This window comes from Aquarana catesbeiana, linkage group LG12, assembly GCF_042186555.1.
Source record: "Aquarana catesbeiana isolate 2022-GZ linkage group LG12, ASM4218655v1, whole genome shotgun sequence".
Lineage (NCBI taxonomy): Eukaryota > Metazoa > Chordata > Amphibia > Anura > Ranidae > Aquarana > Aquarana catesbeiana.
Window position 1 is genome coordinate 241,472,916 of NC_133335.1, and position 25,386 is coordinate 241,498,301.

General features: G+C 47.4%; 1 protein-coding gene and 1 long non-coding RNA gene across 3 annotated transcripts in view; one reads left to right on the plus strand and one right to left on the minus strand.

The window, feature by feature from the left end:
* The window catches only part of NDEL1 (nudE neurodevelopment protein 1 like 1), a 139,696-nt gene extending 132,705 nt beyond the window's left edge, over positions 1–6,991 (minus strand). For both annotated transcript variants that reach the window (XM_073607001.1, XM_073607002.1), the window contains exon 1: positions 6,806–6,991. The gene's annotated coding sequence lies outside the window, so the exon portion shown is untranslated. The remainder of the gene's footprint in view (positions 1–6,805) is intronic.
* An 8,729-nt stretch (positions 6,992–15,720) lies between these two features.
* Positions 15,721–22,927, plus strand: LOC141113722 (uncharacterized). The gene is made up of 2 exons (XR_012236807.1): positions 15,721–15,922; positions 22,625–22,927. It is a non-coding gene; the product is annotated as an uncharacterized lncRNA (long non-coding RNA).
* The last annotated feature ends 2,459 nt before the right edge of the window (positions 22,928–25,386 follow it).

Genomic DNA, 25,386 nt, shown 5'->3' on the forward strand with positions numbered 1-25,386 from the left:
GTCAGCGGACGCACTATTAACCCACAGCATTGGTGTCAGCGGACGCACTATTAACCCCGCGCATTGGTATCAGCGGACGCAATATTAACCCCTGGCATTGGTGTCAGTGGACGCACTATTAACATCCAGCATTGGTGTAAGGGGACGCACTATTAACCCACAGCATTGGTGTCAGCGGACGCACTATTAACCCCCAGCACTGGTGTCAGCGGACGCACTATCAACTCCCAGCATTGGTGTCAACGGACGCACTATTAACCCCCAGCATTGGTGTCAGTGGACGCACTATTAACCACCAGCATTGGTGTCAGCGGACGCGCTATTAATCACCAGCATTGGTGTCAGCGGACGCACTAATAACTCCAAGGACTGGTGTCAGCGGACGCACTATTAACCCCCAGCATTGGTGTCAGTGTACGCACTATTAACCCCCAGCATTGGTGTCAGTGGACGCGCAATTAATCACCAGCATTGGTGTCAGCGGACGCACTAATAACTCCAAGCACTGGTGTCAGCGGACGCACTATTAACCCCCAGCATTGGTGTCAGTGGACGCACTATTAACCACCAGCATTGGTGTCAGCGGACGCACTAATAACTCCAAGCACTGGTGTCAGCGGACGCACTATTAACCCCCGGCATTGGTGTCAGTGGACGCACTATTAACCCCCAGCATTGGTGTCAGCGAACGCATTATTAACCCCCAGCATTGGTGTCAGTGGACGCACTATTAACCCCCAGCATTGGTGTCAGTGGACGCACTATTAACCCCCAGCATTGGTGTCAGCGGACGCACTATTAACTCCCAGCATTGGTGTCAGTGGACGCACCATTAACTCCCAGCATTGGTGTCAGCGGACGCACCATTAACTCCCAGCATTGGTGTCAGTGGACGCACTATTAACCCCCAGCATTGGTGTCAGCGGACGCACTATTAACTCCCAGCATTGGTGTCAGTGGACGCACTATTAACCCCCAGCATTGGTGTCAGCGGACGCACTATTAACTCCCAGCATTGGTGTCAGCGGACGCACTATTAACTCCCAGCATTGGTGTCAGCGGACGCACCATTAACTCCCAGCATTGGTGTCAGCGGACGCACTATTAACCCCCAGCATTGGTGTCAGCGGACGCACTATTAACTCCCAGCATTGGTGTCAGTGGACGCACCATTAACTCCCAGCATTGGTGTCAGCGGACGCACTATTAACACCCAACATTGGTGTCAGCGGACGCACTATTAACCCCCAGCATTGGTGTCAGCGGACGCACTATTAACCCACAGCATTGGTGTCAGCGGACGCACTATTAACACCCAACATTGGTGTCAGCGGACGCACTATTAACCCCCAGCATTGGTGTCAGCGGACGCACTATTAACACCCAACATTGGTGTCAGCGGACGCACTATTAACCCCCAGCATTGGTGTCAGCGGACGCACTATTAACTCCCAGCATTGGTGTCAGCGGACGCACTATTAACTCCCAGCATTGGTGTCAGCGGACGCACTATTAACCACAACATACAGGAATATACAATGTAATACTGACATATAATCACACACATAGGTTGGACTTGATGGACTTGTGTCTTTTTTCAGCCTCACCTACTATGTAACTATGTAAGAAGATGGTGCGTTACGGACAATGTTACAAGATGGTGTTGTTAAGCAATGAAATTACCACTGAGGTGGAGTCAGCACTGAATAATAAGAAGCAAATGGGTGTGGCCCTGCTTATTTTTAGTGGTGTGTATCCCTTTAAATGCACGTTAGCTTTCTAAAAACAAACGTTATATTGTGCAAATGAGCAAAGAGAAAAAATAATAAATGAAAATAAAATATGTAAACAATCCTTTGATAAATGTGAGATATTAATTCCTAATCTATAAATCATAAAACCTTCTAAATATGAAACAAGCACCATAAACAATTAATGTGCGATGAAGTGACTGTGCTGTGCGATAATTCATTGACATCCGTGAAAAAAGTGACATGTGCGATAATACAATATAAATGTCAATAAAGCGACGGCTGGCATCAGTGCGTCATTTTCGGTTTTGGTCCGTGGACCGCATCGGCGTCCCGGATGCCCTGATTTTAAATGCTGAACCGTTTTCTGATACAATATATAGTATCTCACAAAAGTCAGTACACCCCTAAGTAAAAATCTCCAAATTGGGCCCAATTAGCCATTTTCCCTCCCCGGTGTCATGTGACTCGTTAGTGTTACAAGGTCTCAGGTGTGAATGGGGAGCGGGTGTGGTAAATTTGGTGTTATCGCTCTCACTCTCTCATACTGGTCACTAGAAGTTCAACATGGCACCTCATGGCAAAGAACTCTTTAAGGATTTGAAAAAAAGAGTTGTTGCTCTACATAAAGATAGCCTAGGCTATAAGAAGATTGCCAAGACCCTGAAACTGAGCTGCAGCACGGTGGCCAAGACCATACAGCGGTATAACAGGACAGGTTCCACTCAGAACAGGCCTCGCCATGGTCCACCAAAGAAGTTGAGGTCACGTGCTCAGCGTCATATCCAGAGGTTGTCTTTGGGAAATAGACGTATGAGTGCTGCCAGCATTGCTGCAGAGGTTGTAGGGGTGGGGGGTCAGCCTGTCAGTGCTCAGACCATACGCCGCACACTGCATCAAATTGGTCTGTATGGCTGTCATCCCAGAAGGAAGCCTCTTCCTGACAACCTGTGAAGCTCTGGTGACCTCCATGCCCAAGAGGGTTAAGGCAGTGCTGGAAAATAATGGTGGCCACACAAAATATTGACACTTTGGGCCCAATTTGAACATTTTCACTTAGGGGTGTACTGACTTTTGTAGCCAGCGGTTTAGACATTAATGGCTGTGTGTTGAGTTATTTTGAGGGGACAGCAAATTTACACTGTTATACAAGCTGTACACTCACTACTTTACATTGTAGACAAGTGTCATTTCTTCAGTGTTGTCACATGAAAAGATAGAAGAAAAGATTTACAAACATGTGAGGGGTGTACTTACTTTTGTCAGATACTGTAAGTGAGTTTCTGTTTATTGCAATAAATGTTTTTTTTACTGAATTACACTCGGGGGTCTGTGTGTTGTTGTTTCTGCATGTGAGGAATCTGGAGGAGCCGAGGAAGTTCTGTACCCGGATAATGTGCCACATAGTACTTCACCCCTAGAAGGGTGGAGGAGGGGAAACCACCAATCACCGGCCTTGTGAACCCAAATATCCACTCATTTTTTATTTTTCAGCACATCACTTTATTGACATTTATATTGTATTATCGCACATGTCACTTTTTTCACGGATATCAATGAATTATCGCACAGCACAGTCACTTCATCGCACATTATTTATGGTGCTTGTTTCATATTTAGAAGGTTTTATGATTTATAGATTAGGAATTAATATCACACATTTATCAAAGGATTGTTTACATATTTTATTTTCATTTATTATTTCTTCTCTTTGCTCATTTGCACAACATAACGTTTGTTTATAAGCACAGCAAGCTAAGATGCATTTAAAGAGACACACACCACTAAAAATAAGCAGAGCCACACCCATTTCCTTCATATAATTCCTGCTCAGCAGTCCCAGAGGTCCTCCACATAGGAAAGAGACTTAACTATCATGAGATTCAGCGATGTCCCCTGGCACCCCCACCCCCAGAGATTCAGCAATGTCCCATGGTATCCCCCCAGAGATTAGAGATGTCCCCTGGTATCCCCCCCCCCCGAGATTCAGCAATGTCCCCTGGTATCCCCCCCCAGAGATTCAGCAATGTCCCCTGGTATCCCCCCCAGAGATTCAGCAATGTCCCCTGGTATCCCCCCCCGAAGATTCAGCAATGTCCCCTGGTATCCCCCCCCAGAGATTCAGCAATGTCCCCTGGTATCCCCCCCCCCGAGATTCAGCAATGTCCCCTGGTATCCCCCCCCCCGAAGATTCAGCAATGTCCCCTGGTATCCCCCCCCCCCCCCCAGAGATTCAGCAATGTCCCCTGGTATCCCCCCCCAGGGATACATCCCAGAGACACCCCCCCCCCAGTGACACACACCCCCAGAGACACACCCCCAGGGATACATCCCAGAGACACACCCCCAGAGACACACCCCTGAGACACCCCCCGAGACACACCCCAAGGGACACCCCCCCCCCCCCCCCCCCCCAAGGACACACCACCCCAGGGATACACCCCAGAGCACACCCCAGAGATACACCCTAGAGACACACCCCCAGGGATACACTCCAGAGACACACCCCCAGAGATACACCCCCCCCGAGACACACCCCCAGGGATACACCCCAGAGACACACCCCCAGAGATACACCCCCCGAGACACACCCCCAGGGATACACCCCCAGAGACACACCCCCAGAGACACACCTCCAGAGACACACCCCCGAGATACACCCCCAGAGACACACCCCCGAGATACATCCCCTTCTTACACTGGTGGCCATGGCAGTACCTCCTTACACTGGTGGTCATGGTAGGACCTCCTTACAATGGTGGTCATGGCAGTACCTCCTTACACTGGTGGTCATGGCAGTACCTCCTTACACTGGTGGTCATGATAGGACCTCCTTACACTGATGGTCATGGTAGTACCTCCTTACACTGGTGGTCATGGTAGTACCTCCTTACACTGGTGGTCATGGCAGTACCTCCTTACACTGGTGGTCATGGTAGTACCTCCTTACACTGGTGGTCATGGCAGTACCTCCTTACACTGGTGGTGAGTGAATTCTTTATTCTGATTCCATAGAACAGTATTAGTCCCACACAAACTCTGGAACATCATATACCTTTTCTGAACACAGTGGACTTTTGATTCTTGGTGGCACAGAACGCCCTTCCAGAGATGAGATATTCTGGAGATTTCCGCTGCACTCCTGACAAGCCGCCATGTTCCTTTTAGGGAAGAGAGGTTTCCGGCTCACCACTCGCCCGTTTTTGCACAGAGTCTTTCTAATGGTTGAGTCCTGAACATTCACCTGAGCCGAGGCCAGAGAGGCCTGCAGTTCCCGGGACCAGGCAGAAGGGTTCTTCTTGACTTCACTGATGATGATCCTTCTGGCCTGGGGGGAGATTTTCGCAGGACGACCACTCCTAGGTAGATTCACCACCGTTCCAAACTTCTTCCACTTGGTGAGAATGGCTCTGACCGTAGTCCCATTGAGGTCCAGGGCCTTGGAGATGGTGGTGCAACCCTGTCCAGACTCATAGACTTCAACCACCTTTCTCCGAAGGTCTGCCGAAATCTCACTGGAGCACCACTCCCCACACTCCGACAACTCCGCATTTCATGGCAAAGGTTCAAACAGATAAAGATTAGAGGCTCAGTCATAGACTGCACTGGGGACATTAGAGTGTCAGCTCCTGGGCCCAGTCATAGACAATAGTGGGGACATTAGAGTGTCAGCTCCTGGGCTCAGCCATTGACTATAGTAGGGACATTAGAGTGTCAGCTCCTGGGATCAGCCAAAGACTATAGTGGGGACATTAGAGTGTCAGCTCCTGGGCTCAGTCATAGACTAAAGTGGGGACATTAGAGTATCAGCTTCTGGGCTCAGTCATAGACTGTACTGGGGACATTAGAGTGTCAGCTCCTGGGCTCAGTCATAGACTAAAGTGGGGACATTAGAGTATCAGCTCCTGGGCTCAGTCATAGACTGCACTGGGGATATCAGAGTGTCAGCTCCGGGCTCAGTCATAGACTATAGTGGGGACATTAGAGTGTCAGCTCCTGGGCTCAATCATAGACTATAGTGGGGACATTGGAGTGTCAGCTCCTGGGCTCAGTCATAGACTATAGTGGGGACATTGGAGTGTCAGCTCCTGGGCTCAATCATAGACTATAGTGGGGACATTGGAGTGTCAGCTCCTGGGCTCAGTCATAGACTGTACTGGGGACATTAGAGTGTCAGCTCCTGGGCTCAGTCATAGACTGCACTGGGGATATCAGAGTGTCAGCTCCGGGCTCAGTCATAGACTATAGTGGGGACATTAGAGTGTCAGCTCCTGGGCTCAGTCATAGACTATAGTGGGGACATTGGAGTGTCAGCTCCTGGGCTTAGTCATAGACTATAGTGGGGACATTGGAGTGTCAGCTCCTGGGCTCAGTCATTACTATAGTGGGGACATTAGAGTGTCAGCTCCTGCGCTCAGTTATAGACTATAGTGGGGACATTAGAGTGTCAGCTCCTGGGCTCAGTCATAGACTATTGTGGGGATATCAGAGTGTCAGCTCCTGGGCTCAGTCATAGACTATTGTGGGGATATCAGAGTGTCAGCTCCTGGGCTCAGTCATAGACTATAGTAGGGACATTAGAGTGTCAGCTCCTGGGCTCAGTCATAGACTATAGTGGGGACATTGGAGTGTCAGCTCCTGGGCTCAGTCATAGACTATAGTAGGAACATTAGAGTGTCAGCTCCTGGGCTCAGTCATAGACTATAGTAGGGACATTAGAGTGTCAGCTCCTGGGCTCAGTCATAGACTATAGTGGTGACATTAGAGTGTCAGCTCCTGGGCTCAGTCATAGACTATAGTGGTGACATTAGAGTGTCAGCTCCTGGGCTCAGTCATAGACTATAGTGTGGACATTAGAGTGTCAGCTCCTGGGCTCAGTCATAGACTATAGTGGGGACATTAGAGTGTCAGCTCCTGGGCTCAGTCATAGACTATAGTGGGGACATTAGAGTGTCAGCTCCTGGGCTCAGTCATAGTCTATAGTATGGACATTAGAGTGTCAGCTCCTGGGCTCAGCCTCCCTGTGGGCGATCCTCAGTAATGATCACACTCACCTCTCCTCCAGGTCACATGATCTCTCTGCCCACTGTTGATGGGCGGGACCTCTGCTGAAGACAAGATCATGTGACGTTCCGCCCCCTAATAGGACTAATAGTCTTCTTCCCCCGCCAACCAAAGAGAACCAAATGTTTCTCGGGCTCCTCCTACTTCCGGCATTTGTGTTTACTTCCGGGTGAGGAGTGTATTTACCTTCCGGGGTCGGTGGAGGAGAAGGGTGAGAGGTGAATGGTGCCATATAGTAGAGACTGCAGAGCATGTGAGGGACAGAGCTCTCCCCTCCCCCTCTGTGACCCCCTTATAGGATAGAATGACCTCCATTCCTCCCTGTATGAGGTGTCAGCCCTGCCCTCTGTGTGTGTCACACCCTCTGTAGATGTTTATCACCCAGGGGTGCACAGGACACAGTTCTCTTTGATCAGTGCCAGGACTTGCCATGGTCTTACCAGGCCGGCACCATGACCAGCGCACTTCCCTTTCTTCCTAAATGTTGGGGGGGCAGCTCTGCGTGTCACCCCTCCCCCGCCCCGGGAAGGGTCATGTATTGTCATTGTGCGTGCAAGATGGCCGCTATCACCATGGCAATGCATGACCCCCCCCACCCCAAGGGGGGCGACAAGAAGAGGAACCCCCAACATTCAGGAGGAAAAGAAATGCGTCTCCTCCCCACCGCCTCACACTCCTCTCTGATTGGGGGGCTCCTTGATTCGGGGGCTGTGTGAGTGTGTGGGGTGCTCTGGTATTGGGGTACTCTAATGTGATCGGGGACTCTGGTGGGAACAGGGGGACTTCTGATGTGAAGGGGGGACTCTGCCATACACTGTACTGGGGACATTAGAGTGTCAGCTCCTGGGCCCAGTCATAGACTATAGTGGGGACATTAGAGTGTCAGCTCCTGGGCTCAGCCATAGACTATAGTGGGGACATTAGAGTGTCAGCTCCTGGGCTCAGTCATAGACTATAGTGGGGACATTAGAGTGTCAGCTCCTGGGCTCAGTCATAGACTATAGTGGGGACATTAGAGTGTCAGCTCCTGGGCTCAGCCATAGACTATAGTGGGGACATTGGAGTGTCAGCTCCTGGGCCCAGTCATAGACTATAGTGGGGACATTAGAGTGTCAGCTCCTGGGCCCAGTCATAGACTATAGTGGGGACATTAGAGTGTCAGCTCCTGGGCTCAGTCATAGACTATAGTGGGGACATTGGAGTGTCAGCTCCTGGGCTCAGTCATTACTATAGTGGGGACATTAGAGTGTCAGCTCCTGGGCTCAGCCATAGACTATAGTGGGGACATTAGAGTGTCAGCTCCTGGGCTCAGTTATAGACTATAGTGGGGACATTAGAGTGTCAGCTCCTGGGCTCAGTTATAGACTATAGTGGGGACATTAGAGTGTCAGCTCCTGGGCTCAGTTATAGACTATAGTGGGGACATTAGAGTGTCAGCTCCTGGGCTCAGTCATTACTATAGTGGGGACATTAGAGTGTCAGCTCCTGGGCTCAGTCATAGACTATAGTGGGGACATTAGAGTGTCAGCTCCTGGGCTCAGGCATAGACTATAGTGGGGACATTAGAGTGTCAGCTCCTGGGCCCAGTCATAGGCTATAGTGGGGACATTAGAGTGTCAGCTCCTGGGCTCAGGCATAGACTATAGTGGGGACATTAGAGTGTCAGCTCCTGGGCCCAGTCATAGACTATAGTGGGGACATTAGAGTGTCAGCTCCTGAGCTCAGTCATAGACTATAGTGGGGACATTAGAGTGTCAGCTCTTGGGCTCAGCCATAGACTATAGTGGGGACATTAGAGTGTCAGCTCCTGGTCTCAGTCATAGACTATAGTGGGAACATTAGAGTGTCAGCTCCTGGGCTCAGTCATAGACTATAGTGGGGAGATTGGAATGTTCTTACCTCCCTTGCGCCCGCTTTCCTTTTCTTTCCTCATTAGGTTTGTATTGCTCTCGCAGTGTCATGATGAATTGCACAGAACTCAGGAGATTGCGGAAGAAACTGAGACAGATTGAGACATTAGAACACCTTCCCCGGGAGCTGAGCCCCTGTGAGACCACCAAGGTACAGTATAAGGGGGTCTGGAGGGGATCCCTTCACACACATTGCTCAGGATTGGCTTCCCGATGTCTGGAGAAATGATGTTCAGCTGAGACCAAAGTACACGGGGAGATAAACTGCATGAAAAAGAGACGCAGGAGATCAGCAGCATTTATAGCAAAAACAGATGAAAAAAATAAATAAAACAGGACATTATAGAAAATAAAAATGGTGATGTTTTTTTAATGATATTTAGTGTTCGGGTTTTACATCTACTTTATAATCGTAGCTCTATACATTCCGCTCTCAGATATGCCACAGATTGATTTATTGATTGTACAGATTAGTTATGAGGCAGAGGAGCCCATAGTAACCAATCAGCTGTGATCACTGCAGCCTGTCAGTGCAATGTATGGGCTCAGCACTCACAGCTCTCACTCCCAGCCACAGGAATCACATTCCCACCATAGGGATTTGCAGAGTCATTAAACACTGAGAATCCCAGCGGAGTGATGTGTGTGTTCCAGGGGCAAGATACAGGTGAGAGACCAGGGGCGGCTCCAGACAATTTTTTTTGGGGGTGCTCTGTGGGTGCTGAAAGTATAATTGGTGGTGCTAGTGCGGCACGTGTCGCCCTCTTGTGGGCGTGGTCAAAAAGTGGGTGTTTTTTCATGGTCTCTCCCATTGTATAGACAAAATAGGGCCTTTGGGCACACAGAATTGATTGTTGGAGTATAACAAGCTCAAATGGAACCAGCGATGATAAACCCCAGCATGTATAAGGGCCAGCAATGATAACCCCTAGTACATGTTAGGGCCAGCCAGAACACCCAGCACAGCATAACAGTGAGGGACAGTACACAGCATACAGTGCAGAGCAGGAGTGACCCCTTAGAGTGCAAAGAGAAGGACAGTGACCCCATAGAGAGAGTGCCCCCTTTAGAGGGCCCAGAGCAGGAGAGTACCACCTTTAGAGGGACCAGAGCAAGAGAGTGCCCCCTTTAGAGGGCCCAGAGCAGGAGAGTACCACCTTTAGAGGGACCAGAGCAGGAGAGTGCCCCCATATACAGTGTTGCAGCAGGACAGTGACCCCCATATACAGTGCCCACAGCAGGACAGTGACCCCCATATACAGTGCCCACAGCAGGACAGAGACCCCCATATACAGTGCCCACAGCAAGACAGCGACCACATATACAGTGCCCACACCAGGACAGCGACCCCATATACAGTGCCCACACCAGGACAGCGACCCCATATACAGTGCCCACAGCAGGAGAGTTCCCTTTTTAGAGTGGTCCCTTAGAGAGAGTGCCCAGAGCAGGAGAGAGGCCCCTTACACAGTACCCACAGCAGGATGGTGACCCCATACACAGTGCTCACAGCACAACGGTGACCCCATTACACAGTGCCCACGGCAGGACAGTGACCCCATACACAGTGCCCACAGCAGGAGATTTCCCTCTCTAGAGTGCCCAGAGCAGAACAGTGGCCCCTTTAGAGCGCCTAGAGCAGGAGAGTTCCACCTTAGAGAGAGTGCCCTTTATAGCGCCCAGAGCAGGAGAGTGGCCCCTTACCCAGTGCCCACAGCACAACGGTGACCCCGTACACAGTGCCCACAGCACTACAGTGACCCCATACACAGTGCTCACAGCATGATGGTGACCCCATACACATTGCCCACAGCAGGACGGTGACTCCATACACAGTGCCCACAGCACAACTGTGACCCCATACACAGTGCTCACAGCACAACTGTGACCCCATACACAGTGCTCACAGCACAACAGTGACCCCATTACACAGTGCCCACAGCACAATGGTGACCCATTACATAGTGCCCACAGCCAGATGGTGACCCCATACACAGTGCCCACAGCAGGAGAGTTCCCTCATTAGAGTGCCCAGAGCAGAACAGTGGCCCCTTAGAGTGCTCAGGGCAGGAGAGTGGCCCCTTAGAGAGAGTGCCCTTTAGAGCGCTCAGAGCAGGAGAGTGGCCCCTTTAGAGCGCTCAGAGCAGGAGGGTGGCCCCTTTAGAGTGCTCAGAGCAGGAAAGTTCCCCCTTAGGGAGAGTGCCCTTTAGAGTTCCCAGAGCTGGAGAGTGGTCCCTTACCCAGTGCCCACAGCACAACGGTGACTCCATACACAGTGCCCACAGCACAACGGTGACTCCATACACAGTGCCCACAGCAGGACGGTGACTCCATACACAGTACCCACAGCAGGAGGGTGACCCCATACACAGTGCCCACAGCAGGAGGGTGACCCCATACACAGTGCCCACAGCAGGACGGTGACTCCATACACAGTACCCACAGCAGGAGGGTGACCCCATACACAGTGCCCACAGCAGGAGGGTGACCCCATACACAGTGCCCACAGCAGGACGGTAACCCCATACACAGTGCCCACAGCAGGACAGTGATCCCATACACAGTGCACACAGCACAACAGTGACCCCATACACAGTGCCCAAAGCACGACGGTGACCCCATACACAGTGCCCACAGCACGACGGTGACCCCATACACAGTGCCCACAGCACGACGGTGACTCCATACACAGTGTCCACAGCACGACGGTGACCCCATACACAGTGCCCACAGCACCACGATGACCCCATACACAGTGCCCACAGCACAACGGTGACCCCATACACAGTGCCCACAGGACGACGGTGACCCCACACACAGTGCCCACAGCACAACGGTGACCCCATACACAGTGCCCACAGCACGACGCTGACCCCGTACACAGTGCCCACAGCACGATGCTGACCCCATACTCAGTGCCCACAGCACGACGCTGACCCCATACACAATGCCCACAGAATGATGCTGACCCCATACTCAGTGCCCACAGCACGATGGTGACCCCAGGCCCATGCACAGTGCCCACAGCAGGACAGTGACCCCATACACAGTGCCCACAGCAGGATGGTGACCCCATACACAGTGCCCACAGCAGGAGGGTGACCCCATACACAGTGCCCACAGCCCAATGGTGACCCCATACACAGTGGCCACAGCACGATGGTGACCCCATACACAGTGCCCACAGCAGGAGGGTGACCCCGTACACAGTGCCCACAGCACGATGGTGACCCCATGCACAGTGCCCACAGCACGATGGTGACCCCATACACAGTGCCCACAGCAGGAGGGTGACCCCATACAGAGTGCCCACAGCACAATGGTGACCCCATACACAGTGCCCACAGCACAATGGTGACCCCATACACAGTGCCCACAGCACGACGCTGACCCCGTACACAGTGCTCACAGCAGGATGGTGACCCCACACACAGTGCCCACAGCAGGATGGTGACCCCATACACAGTGCCCACAGCAGAAAGGTGACCCCATACACAGTGCCCACAGCAGGACTATGTCCCCATACACAGTGCCCACAGCAGGAAGGTGACCCCATACACAGTGCCCACAGCAGGACGGTGACCCCATACACAGTGCCCACAGCACAATGGTGACCCCATACACAGTGCCCACAGCAGGAGGGTGACCCCAAACACAGTACCCACAGCATGAGGGTGACCCCATACACAGTGCCCACAGCACAACGGTGACCCCATACACAGTGCCCACAGCACGACGGTGACCCCACACACAGTGCCCACATCACAACTGTGACCACATACACAGTGACCACAGTACAACGGTGACCCTATACACAGTGCAAGAGCAGGAATGTGACCCCATGGAGTTCAGTGGTGCACTGTTATGGGGACACCTGATCATCATTTGTGCACTGTAAGTAGCATACACAAGCACTCCTGATCTGCGTGGCATTCTAATGATTGCAGTATATGTGCCCAATAAGAGGGCTGATATCAGAGGATTTCACTGCTCAGTCCAGGTCAGGCATGCCCCTCAGTCAGTGCCTGTATAATGCAGCATGCCGCTATAGATCAGAGGACTGGAAAGCCCTCCCCCTCCCTTCCAGGCTCAGCAGCTACATAAAAAACAGAAGGATGCCTGCAGCAGTGATCAGCCTCGCTCCTCCTAAGCCTTCCCCCTCGGAGCACACCATGTGACACACACACCCCTCTTGTCCTCTGAGACTGGCAGGCTCAGTCAGCTCTGCAGACTGCAATGCACTGAGTGCAACAGCTCCGTTCTGCTCCCTCCCTCCTCCTCTCTCTCCTTAGAATACCTGCTTCCTCCAGGTTCCTGGGGCACTGCACAGGGCTGGGCTCTCTTGGCTGCTTCCATCTCATTCATTTTTGGTGGCAAATGCAGGAGATAGCACGTGTCACCACCCAGTACTGGATCAATCCACCACTGATGCAGGCTCCTCACCACCCAGCCCCTGCCGGGTCTAACTGATCATTAGCGGCTTATTCGGAGGTATCCCTCCACTTTACAAAAGAGTCCATAGCCTCTTGCAGACAGGATTCACAGCAGGTACCAAATAATTTTTTAAAAATCCCATGACGGTACTGTAATACCTCTGTGGAAATTTTGGGGGTGCTATGAGGGTGCTTGAATATTTTTTGGGGGAGCTTCAGCACACCCAAGCACTCACCTGGCGCCGCCACTGTAAGAGACCAATGTACAGTATCTGACACCCCTCAGTGGCATTTGTGTAAATCTTTTCTTCTATCTTTTCATGTGACAACACTGAAGAAATGACACTTGGCTACAATGTAAAGTAGTGAGTGTACAGCTTGTATAATAGTGTAAATTTGCTGTCCCCTCAAAATAACTCAACACACAGCCATTAATGTCTAAACTGCTGACAACAAAAGTCAGTACACCCCTAAGTGAAAATCTCCAAATTGGGCCCAATTAGCCATTTTCCCTCCCCGGGGTCATGTGACTCATTAGTGTTACACGGTCTCAGGTGTGAATGGGGAGCAGGTGTGTTAAATTTGGTGTTATCGCTCTCACTCTCTCATACTGGTCACTGGAAGTTCATCATGGCACCTGATGGCAAAGAACTCTCTGAGGTTCTGAAAAAAAGAATAGTTGCTCTACATAAAGATGGCCTAGGCCAGTGATGGTGAACCTTGGCACCCCAGATGTTTTGGAACCACATTTCCCATGATGCTCAATTACATTGCAGAGTCCATGAGCATCATGGGAAATGTAGTTCCAAAACATCTGGGGTTCCAAGGTTCGCCATCACTGGCCTAGGCTATAAGAAGATTGCCAAGACCCTGAAACTGAGCTGCAGCATGGTGGCCAAGACCATACAGCGGTATAACAGGACAGGTTCCCCTCAGAACAGGCCTCGCCACGGTCCACCAAAGAAGTTGAGGTCATGTGCTCAGCGTCATATCCAGAGGTTGTCTTTGGGAAATAGACGTATGAGTGCTGCCAGCATTGCTGCAGAGGTTGTAGGGGTGGGGGGTCAGCCTGTCAGTGCTCAGACCATACGCCGCACACTGCATCAAATTGGTCTGCATAGCTGTCGTCCCAGAAGGAAGCCTCTTCTAAAGATGATGTACAAGAAAGTCCGCAAACAGTTTGCTGAAGACAAGCAGACTAAGGACATGGATTAATGGAACCATGTCCTGTGGTCTGATGAGACCAAGATAAACGTATTTGGTTCAGATGGTGACAAGCGTGTGTGGGGGCAACCAGGTGAGGAGGACAAAGACAAGTGTGTCTTGTCTACAGTCAAGCATGGTGGTGGGAGTGTCATGGTCTGGGGCTGCATGAGTGCTGCCGGCACTGGGGGATACAGTTCATTGAGGGAACCATGAATGCCAACATGTACTGTGACATACTGAAGCAGAGCATAATCCCCTCCCTTCAGAGACTGGACCGCAGGGCAGTATTCCAACATGATAACCACCCCAAACACACCTCCAAGACCACCACTGCCTTGCTAAAGAAGCTTAGGGTAAAGGTGATGGACTGGCCAAGCATGTCTCCAGACCTAAACCCTATTGATCATCTGTGGGACATCCTCAAACAGAAGGTGGAGGAGCGCAAGGTCTCTAACATCCACCAGCTCTGTGATGTCATCATGGAGGAGGGGAAGAGGACTCCAGTGACAACCTCTGGTGACCTGGTGAAGCTCTGGCGAACTCCATGCCCAAGAGGGTTAAGGCAGTGCTGGAAAATAATGTTGGCCACACAAAATATTGACACTTTGGGCCCAATTTGGAGATTTTCACTTAGGGGTGTACTGACTTTTGTTGCCAGCGGTTTAGACATTAATGGCTGTGTGTTGAGTTATTTTGAGGGGACAGCAAATTTACACTGTTATACAAGCTGTACACTCACTACTTTACATTGTAGACAAGTGTCATTTCTTCAGTGTTGTCACATGAAAAGAGAGAAGAAAAGATTTACACAAATGTCACTGAGGGGTGTACTTACTTTTGTAAGATACTGTGTTCCTTTTTATTCTGTAAACCCTGACAACAAACTTCTATTATTTGTTCCAATTTTTTCCAAATATATACTATTGAACGTGTTTTGTTATATTTGTTTGCTAGCTGCATAGAAAGTCTGTAGATCCTGCCAGAAATGTGGTCAGCTCGTAACTTCCTGTGCTCTTTGCCTCTGTTGACTGTCATCAGCCCCACGACTCCCTCTGTGGACTACAGAACCCATTTTCTTTATCTTATGAGGATAAGAAGTCGGGAAGTTGTTCTGTACTCCCAACACACTTCTTGCCCTAGGGTGACAACGCTGCTCCATAGATCCAGTAAAATGAGCGTTGTCACCCTGGGACAGGAAATGTGTTAGGATCAGCAGGTGAAAACAAAGGAAAAAAAGAAAACAAATGCAGCCACCACACCTAAGAAATAGTAAGCTGCAATGTATCACATTTGTGTTCTTGGGGTTAGATACACTTTATAAAGAATGTAACAATGTGCTTCTTCTTCTTTAGGTGTTTCATGTTACAAAGGGATTCTTTGTTCATCTTCCTTTTCGATGGGGAGTCACAATTTGCGGCGACCTCTGTTCATCCTTTAAAGCAATATCAGTGTCCTCATTACACAACCAAAATACGTGAAGAGCGCCAGGCAATGCGCTGCTTCCTCATGTGCTGGGCCAACAGAAACGGGGCCGGATCGAGTCCGACCAGTTCAGGAGGTTTGTAGAAACTGCTGCGTATTGAGTCACTTCCATGGGAAAAGGTAAAAGTCTGCCGTCATCGGATCAAATTGAAGGATCGAGTAAGATAAAAAATAAACTGCTATTTCTGCAGTACTCGCCTATACTTCAGAGCTGTCCCCAGCAGTTCTTCTTTCCCGCCACTAGATGTCCTTAGTCTTCTACGTTGAAGTATTCAGCCCCCTTCCTCTGAGCCCAGGTCAAAATGGATGGACAACGCTTGCGTTATGATGTAAGTAAGTGTAGAAGTAAGGACTGTTCACCTCAGAGACGCTGGAAGTGGGGATGGACCTATCATATCGATAGAATGAGCAAAAGGAAAAAAAGAAGTAAATAAAACTAAAAAACTATTTACTTCTTTTTTTCCTTTTGCTCATTCTATCGATATGATAGGTCCATCCCCACTTCCAGCGTCTCTGAGGTGAACAGTCCTTACTTCTACACTTACTTACATCATAACGCAAGCGTTGTCCATCCATTTTGACCTGGGCTCAGAGGAAGGGGGCTGAATACTTCAACGTAGAAGACTAAGGACATCTAGTGGCGGGAAAGAAGAACTGCTGGGGACAGCTCTGAAGTATAGGCGAGTTTTGGCCATTAGTAGATCGTTTTATTTACTTCTTTTTTTCCTTTTGCTCATTCTATCGATATGATAGGTCCATCCCCACTTCCAGCGTCTCTGAGGTAAACAGTATGATAGGTCCTGTGGCCAAAACCAATCAACACTATTCTGTACTCCTACTCCTGGACCTCTCTGCTGCCTTTGATACAGTTGACCACCCCCTCCTCCTCAAAAAAACTCCACAACTTTGGTCTCCGTGACTGTGCTCTTCGCTGGTTCTCTTCCTACTTATCCAACCGCACCTTTAGCGTTTCCTACAACTCTACTTCCTCTTCTCCTCTTCCTTTCTCAGTTGGGGTCCCCCAAGGTTCTGTTCTTGGACCTCTCCTTTTCTCAATCTACACCACCTCCTTGGGTCAGTTGATTGCCTCCCACGGCTTCCAATACCACCTCTACGCTGACGATACCCAAATCTATTTCTCTACCCCTCAGCTCACTCCCTCTGTCTCCTCACGTATCACTAATTTACTATCAGATATATCAGTCTGGATGTCACACCGCTTCCTCAAACTCAATCTATCCAAAACCCAACTTATAATTTTTCCTCCCCCATATGCCCCTTCCCCTGATCTCTCGGTTTAAATCGATGGCACAACTATCAGCCCATCCCCCACATGCCAAGGTTCTAGGTGTCGTCCTGGACTCTGGACTTTCCTTCAAGCACCACATCCAATCACTGTCCAAATCCTGCCGCCTCAACCCCCGCGACATCTCCAAAATACACCCCTTTCTAACCGATGACCCCACAAAGCTCTTAATTCACTCGCTGGTCATCTCTCGCCTCGACTACTGCAACTCCCTTCTCATTGGTTTACCTCTACATAGTCCATAACCTCTTCAATCCATCATGTATGCCGCTGCCAGACTCATCCACCTTACCAATCGCTCTGTCTCTGCTACCCCTCTCTGTCAATCCCTCCACTGGCTTCCGGTCAGCCAAAGAATTGAATTCAAAACACTAACAACTACGTACAAAGCCATCCACAATTTCACCCCCAGCTACTTCACTAGCCTAGTCTGTAAATACCAACCTACTCGTTCTCTTCAGTCCTCTCAAGTCGTTCTGCCCTCTAGCTCCCTCGTCACCTCCTCCCATGCTCGCCTCCAGGACTTTTCCAAAGCCTCTCCCATCCTATGGAATGCCCTACCCCAATCTGTCCGCTTATCTCCTACTCTAGTAGCTTTTAGACAATCCCTGAAAACTCATCTCTTCAGAGAAGCCTATCCTACCCACACCTAACAACTGTTTTTTAATTTTCTCCATCAGCTCACCCCCCACAGTTATTACCTTTTGTTTCCACTTGACCCTCCCTTCTAGGTTGTAAGCTCTAACGAGCCGAGCCCTCTGATCCCTCCTGTATTCGTTTGTATTCTAAGTGTACTGTCTGCCCTCATGTTGTAAAGCGCTGTTGGCGCTATATAAATCCTGTTTATTAATAATAAATAATTAAATAATTAAACATTAAATATATAAATTTGTTATATATATATATATATATATATATATACTTTTTTTTTTTTTTTAATTAATTACTTTTTATGGGGGGTGGGGCTTAGAGATGTGGAGGAGGTTAACAAGGAACTTTTTCATTAAAGAATTCCAAGAAATTCCATTATATAGATAATATATATATATATATATATATGGAAAATGGGGGTATGGCTGGGAATCCTCAACAGATACGGCACCTCATCCCAGTAAGTAAAAAATGGTAGAGAGGGACTATAGCGGTGCCAATAAAAGGAAAGCGACAAAGAGTACTAAAAGAGACAATTACATTTTATTCTGTTTACATATATAGAAAAAAGAGAAGCACATAAGATTTACATACATGCACAAATAAAACTGATACAATACATGTAGTGTATAATAGAGCAGGTCAGGCCTAGGTGTTGTAGGCCAGTAATACAGGTTATCAATTCCTACATGTTTCGCCAAAACATTGGCTTCCTCAGGGAAATGATATGTGCCTGTGCCAAATTTAGAAGGTTCTAAGTAAAAAAAAAAAAAGAAAAAAATATAAGATAACAATACAATTTTGTTTGCATGAAATACAATAAAACAAACCTTTTACTCTTGGAAGCATGACCCGGTAACAGACCAACCCGTGTGGGAGGGAAACCCAAACCGGCCACCCACGTACATACCTGACCGCTCACAAGGGAGCCGAGCAGGGAGAGGCAACCCAGAAAGGGCCACGAGGCTGCACCGCATCTATGGCTGTAGGGGGTACACAGGGACCTAGCAATCAGAGGAAACATATCAATAATTGGTATAGACCACATGGCAACGTATGGGATAGACGTTATCCCAAAACAGGGAAAATAGGGCTAACATAGCCTCAATAGAATTACGATTCTGTGATAAAATCAATGTAAACGCAGGGGCGCCTGTAGCAGTATATTTACATAATAACTTGAGGTAGATCGGTTCGAATAAGAATTATTGCAGTGTGTATGGCTCTATGGAAAGGAAACCAAAAAATAACTAAACTTGAGGCATAAATAAATAAGTGCCTATACGAGTGCAAAAGGATATCTGAGGTGATGATAGGAAGAAAAAAGGAAAGCTTACCTAGATTGATTAGTGAAGACAGCAAAGCTGCCAGTATGCCCCAAAGGGGATATTTTGAATTGCAAAAAACTTGAATAATGTGAAAGCAGTTGACAACAATGTTCATAGAGTCTGTGTTAAAAAGAGAAAAAGCACACAAAGTGTATGAAGCAAAAGTGAACAGCCACAATGAAAAAACTAAGCTGACCATTAAAAAGGCAACGATAAACATACCCAAATAGTATGCAGTGACAGTATAGGCGCCCCTGAAGTCCAACGGAGTGGTGAGTGGACTGGCTGGCTCTAATATACCCCCCACACCTGATCGGCACACCTGAGGCTCCCGCACATGCGCACCGCAGTTTGCACATAGAGCCTACAATGCCCATAGTGCAATGCGGGATGGTTCCGAGTCTCATGACGTGATATTCGGAGAGTTCTATGGGTAGCCTGTCAGTCAGCGCATAGCTGGTATGATAGCTAGCCAGAACGGATGGTGCAACAAGTGATGTGGATGGAAAATCACTGCAGGGACCGGAACAAGGGTGGGCAAGCACTATGAAATGAGTGCTGCCCTTGGGTGTCCATACAGCCAACAGCAGCGCAGGATAGGTGACCCAGACAGGGGAACCAAACCACCACCAGGCATGCAAGGGGCAGGGGATGAAACGAGGGGGCAAACGGGGAGGACCCCCAACACGGGGGAAGGTACATCGCGCTAAAAGGCCAACCCCAGAGACTCACCCCAAAAACAACATACCTCAACACCTAGGGAAAGTTGGGAGTGGGTCCCAAATATGGCCCCCCGCTGGTAACCAATTCATGCGTCCATGAACAAAATACAACATGAAAGTCAAAGGACAATAAATACAAAATAAAATTAAGTAAAAACAAAAATAAATAAACATGATGTATAAAAAATTATAGAAAGAAAAATATTATAGAAAATATACCGGGAGAAAAGGAAAATGGGACATGGTAAGAATAAGGATAAATAAATATGAAAATATAATAACAACCCAAATGCAATATATACGTCCATGGCATAGAAAAAGGAAGGGAGGAAGGGGGAGAAAAAAGAGGGGGGGAGAATTAGAAAAGGAAATGGGGGAGGAAAGGGGGAAATGGGGGGGGGGGGGAGGGGAAGGAAAGAAGTGAAAAGAAGGAAGGGGACATGGGAGGGAAAAGGGAGGGTGGCGGAGCAGAAGGTGAGGAAAGGAAAGAGAAGAAATAGAAGCGGGGGGAAGGGAGGGGAAGGGGAACTAAAGACCAAAAAGGCAAACTATACATAATAAGAAGACAGTGAATCTAGCGTAGCATTAACGAAAATTAATTGTAAAGGACGTAGGGAGTATCCATGAACTTATAGAAAGAGCTTAAAGCTTATATGTTCATTTAACCCTGGAAAGGTAGGGGCATCCAAATTATGGATCCACTTAGTCTCTAGTTGCAGTAATGTATTGTCAATACTGCCACCTCTCACATGTCGGGGTACATGTTCGGGGGCGGCGAAGCTGACAGCATGGGGATCATAATTATGTTGTTCTCCAACATGCCTGTTGATAGCTGTGGTAGATAATCGTTTGTACATAGGTTTGACATGATCTCTAATGCGGACTTGGAAAGGTCGTTTGGTCTTGCCGACGTAATACGAACCACATTGGCAAGTAGCCTAATATACGACTCCCACCGTCTTACAGGTCACTCGATGTTTGATGGTATAGATAAGTCCATTGGGAAGAATGACTTCCCGGGAGTTAGAAATAAAGGCACATACGTCACAATTGCCGCATTGAAAAGTACCAGTGTTGATATGAGACTGCGGTTGAACAGGAGTGAAGGGGATCGTCGATATGTTATGTCAGGATATGACTTAACATATTTGCTTATAACCGAGTCGTTGGTGAGTAAGGGCCAAAATTTATTCAAAACGTCTCTAAACGTGAGCGTGCTGTCTAGAGAACTGGGTAATTAGACGAACAGGTTGTGATGTATCCAATAATTTATTGGAAAATATTAGATTTTTTTCTATCTAGTTTTTGAACATTGTTGTAGGCTTTTTTTTAGAAGGGAGTGGCTGTATCCTCTATTTTTCAACCTCATATATAAATCACGTGATGCTTTAACAAAATCGCCTTCATTGGTACAATTCCTTTTGATTGTTAAATATTGGCTAAAAGGGATACTATTCAAGAGGGGCTTGGGATGGGCACTGCTGGCATGGAGGATGGTATTGCCAGATGATGGCTTGCGATATAAGGTGGAATGAATAATTCCATCATGGTCTATACTTATGTGAAGATCCAAAAAATTGATCTGTCTGGGTCACCTATCCTGCGCTGCTGTTGGCTGTATGGACACCCAAGGGCAGCACTCACTTCATAGTGCTTGCCCACCCTTGCTCCCGTCCCTGCAGTGATTTTCCATCCACATCACTTGTTGCACCATCCGTTCTGGCTAGCTATCATACCAGCTATGCTCTGACTGACAGGCTACCCATTGAACTCTCCGAGTATCACGTCATGAGACTCGGGAACCATCCCGCATTGCACTATGGGCATTGTAGGCTCTATGTGCAAACTGCGGTGCGCATGTGTGGGAGCCTCAGGTGTGGGGGGTATATTAGAGCCAGCCAGTCCACTCACCACTCTGTTGGACTTCAGGGGCGCCTATACTGTCGCTGCATACTATTTGGGTATGTTTATCGTTGCCTTTTTAATGGTCAGCTTAGTTTTTTCATTGTGGCTGTTCATTTTTGCTTCATACACTTTGTGTGCTTTTTCTCTTTTTAACACAGACTCTATGAACATTGTTGTCAACTGCTTTCACATTATTCAAGTTTTTTTGCAATTCAAAATATCCCCTTTGGGGCATACTGGCAGCTTTTCTGTCTTCACTAATCAATCTAGGTAAGCTTTCCTTTTTTCTTCCTATCATCACCTCAGATATCCTTTTGCACTCGTATAGGCACTTATTTATTTATGCCTCAAGTTTAGTTATTTTTTGGTTTCCTTTCCATAGAGCCATACACACTGCAATAATTCTTATTCGAACCGATCTACCTCAAGTTATTATGTAAATATACTGCTACAGGCGCCCCTGCGTTTACATTGATTTTATCACAGAATCGTAAGTCTATTGAGGCTATGTTAGCCCTATTTTCCCTGTTTTGGGATAACGTCTATCCCATACGTAGCCATGTGGCCTACACCAATTATTTTTATGTTTCCTCTGATTGCTAGGTCCCTGTGTACCCCCTACAGCCATAGATGCGGTGCAGCCTCGGTGGCCCTTTCTGGGTTGCCTCTCCCTGCTCGGCTCCCTTGTGAGTGGTCAGGTATGTACGTGGCCCCTGCACACCGGGATTATTCGAAGTTCAGTGTTCCAATGGGATGTAAGTTTGTGGATTTGACCATCTCTTCGCTCTATATATATCTTTTTACATATAATACTTTCCATATCATGGGCCCCATTTTTTGATTTAGAACATCTCCATTATTTACAGATATTCAATATCCGCTCCTGATGAGTCGGCTTACCGAAGAAATGCGTTGAGCTTTTGAGGATGTAACCCCTCACATTTCCACCATGATTTTGATGAATTTTACTGTACATTACAAGTTATACTCATGAAATATGTATTATTGTCCCCTTGTTATGGCAATCATGTTTCACACTCTGTTTATATGTATGCAATTTACTTCCCAAGATGTCTGCATATGGACTGAGCAAATTTTTGTTACCGTATATATAACGTTACGCAACTTGATACTCATGTACATTAAAAATATTTATTTTTACTCTCAAATTTGTGTTCGAACCTGCCTCATTTAAAGTCCCATACTCTTTTATTATTTTTTGAATTTATAATTAGGGATGGAGGCGCACTACCCCCCCTTTCCTTGTGCGCTTCATTTAACCACTTGAGCCCCGGACCATTATGCTGCCTAAGGACCAGAGGTCTTTTTCCAATTTGGCACTGCGTCGCTTTAACTGCTAATTGCGCGGTCATGCAATGCTGTACACAAACGAAATTTGCGTCCTTTTCTTCCCACAAATAGAGCTTTCTTTTGATGGTATTTGATCACCTCTGCGGTTTTTATTTTTTGCGCTATAAACGGAAAAAGGCCGAAAATTTTGAAAAAAAATGATATTTTCTACTTTTTGTTATAAAAAAAATCCAATAAACTCAATTTTAGTCATACATTTAGGCCAAAATGTATTCGGCCACATGTCTTTGGTAAAAAAAATGTCAATAAGCGTATATTTATTGGTTTGCGCAAAAGTTATAGCGTCTACAAACTAGGGTACATTTTCTGTAATTTACACAGCTTTTAGTTTATGACTGCCTATGTCATTTCTTGAGGTGCTAAAATGGCAGGGCAGTACAAAACCCCCCCAAATGACCCCATTTTGGAAAGTAGACACCCCAAGGAAATTGCTGAGAGGCATGTTGAACCCATTGAATATTTATTTTTTTTGTCCCAAGTGTTTGAATAATGACAAAAAAAAAAAAAATATTTACAAAAAGTTGTCACTAAATGATATATTGCTCACACAGGCCATGGGCATATGTGGAATTGCACCCCAAAATGCATTCAGCTGCTTCTCCTGAGTATGGGGATACCACATGTGTGGGACTTTTTGGGAGCCTAGCCGCGTACGGGGCCCCGAAAACCAATCACCGCCTTCAGGCTTTCTAAGGGTGTAAATTTTTGATTTCACTCTTCACTGCCTATCACAGTTTCGGAGGCCATGGAATGCCCAGGTGGCACAAAACCCCCCCAAATGACCCCATTTTGGAAAGTAGACACCCCAAGCTATTTGCTGAGAGGCATATTGAGTCCATGGAATATTTTATATTTTGACACAAGTTGCGGGAAAGTGACACATTTTTTTTTTTTTTTGCACAAAGTTGTCACTAAATGATATATTGCTCACACAGGCCATGGGCATATGTGGAATTGCACCCCAAAATACATTCAGCTACTTCTCCTGAGTACGGGGATACCACATGTGTGGGACTTTTTGGGAGCCTAGCCGCGTACGGGGCCCCGAAAACCAAGCACCGCCTTCAGCGTTTTTAAGAGCGTGAATTTTTGATTTTACTCTTCACTGCCTATCACCGTTTCGGAGGCCATGGAATGCCCAGGTGGCACAAAACCCCCCCAAATGACCCCATTTTGGAAAGTAGACACCCCAAGCTATTTGCTGAGAGGCATGGTGAGTATTTTGCAGCTCTCATTTGTTTTTGAAAATGAAGAAAGACAAGAAAAAACATTTTTTTTTTCTTTTTTCAATTTTCAAAACTTTGTGACAAAAAGTGAGGTCTGCAAAATACTCACTATACCTCTCAGCAAATAGCTTGGGGTGTCTACTTTCCAAAATGGGGTCATTTGGGGGGGTTTTGTGCCACCTGGGCATTCCATGGCCTCCGAAACTGTGATAGGCAGTGAAGAGTGAAATCAAAAATTCACGCCCTTAGAAAGCCTGAAGGCGGTGCTTGGTTTTCGGGGTCCCGCACGCGGCTAGGCTCCCAAAAAGTCCCACACATGTGGTATCCCCGTACTCAGGAGAAGCAGCAGAATGTATTTTGGGGTGTAATTTCACATATTCCCATGGCATGTTTGAGCAATATATCATTTAGTGACAAATTTGTGCAAAAAAAAAAAAAAAAAAATTTGTCTCTTTCCCGAAACTTGTGTCGCAATATAAAATATTCCATGGACTCGACATGCCTCTCAGCAAATAGCTTGGGGTGTCTACTTTCCAAAATGGGGTCATTTGGGGGGGTTTTGAACTGTCCTGGCATTTTATGCACAACATTTAGAAGCTTATGTCACACATCACCCACTCTTCTAACCACTTGAAGACAAAGCCCTTTCTGACACTTTTTGATTACATGAAAAAGTTATTTTTTTTGCAAGAAAATTACTTTGAACCCCCAAACATTATATATTTTTTTTAAAGCAAATGCCCTACAGATTAAAATGGTGGGTGTTTCATTTTTTTTTTTCACACAGTATTTGTGCAGCGATTTTTCAAACGCATTTTTTGGGGAAAAAACACACTTTTTTAAATTTTAATGCACTAAAACACACTATATTGCCCAAATGTTTGATGAAATAAAAAAGATGATCTTAGGCCGAGTACATGGATACCAAACATGACATGCTTTACAATTGCGCACAAACGTGCAGTGGCAACAAAATAAATACATTTTTAAAAGCCTTTAAAAGCCTTTACAGGTTACCACTTTAGATTTAC